This window comes from Arachis duranensis, chromosome 10 (assembly GCF_000817695.3).
Source record: "Arachis duranensis cultivar V14167 chromosome 10, aradu.V14167.gnm2.J7QH, whole genome shotgun sequence".
NCBI lineage: Eukaryota > Viridiplantae > Streptophyta > Magnoliopsida > Fabales > Fabaceae > Arachis > Arachis duranensis.
This window is the reverse complement of record NC_029781.3, coordinates 31725354-31725677: the sequence shown is the minus strand read 5'-3', so window position 1 is coordinate 31725677 and position 324 is coordinate 31725354.

Below are 324 nucleotides of genomic sequence, written 5' to 3'. Positions count from 1 at the left end.
GAGAATTGAATAGAAAATAATAGTAATTGTATTGAAACTTGAGGTACAGCAGAGCTCCACACCCTTAATCTATGCTGTGTAGAAACTCCACCGTTGAAAATACATAAGTGAAAGGTTCAGGCATGGCCGAGAGGACAGCCCCTTGAATGATCAAAAGACCGAATGGCCAAAAGATGACTAACACACTAGTAAAAAGTCTTATTTATACTAAACTAGCTACTAGGGTTTACATGAGTAAGTAATTGATGCATAAATCCACTTCCAGGGCCCACTTGGTGTATGCTTGGGCTGAGCTTGATCTATCCACGAGCTGAGGCTTTTCTT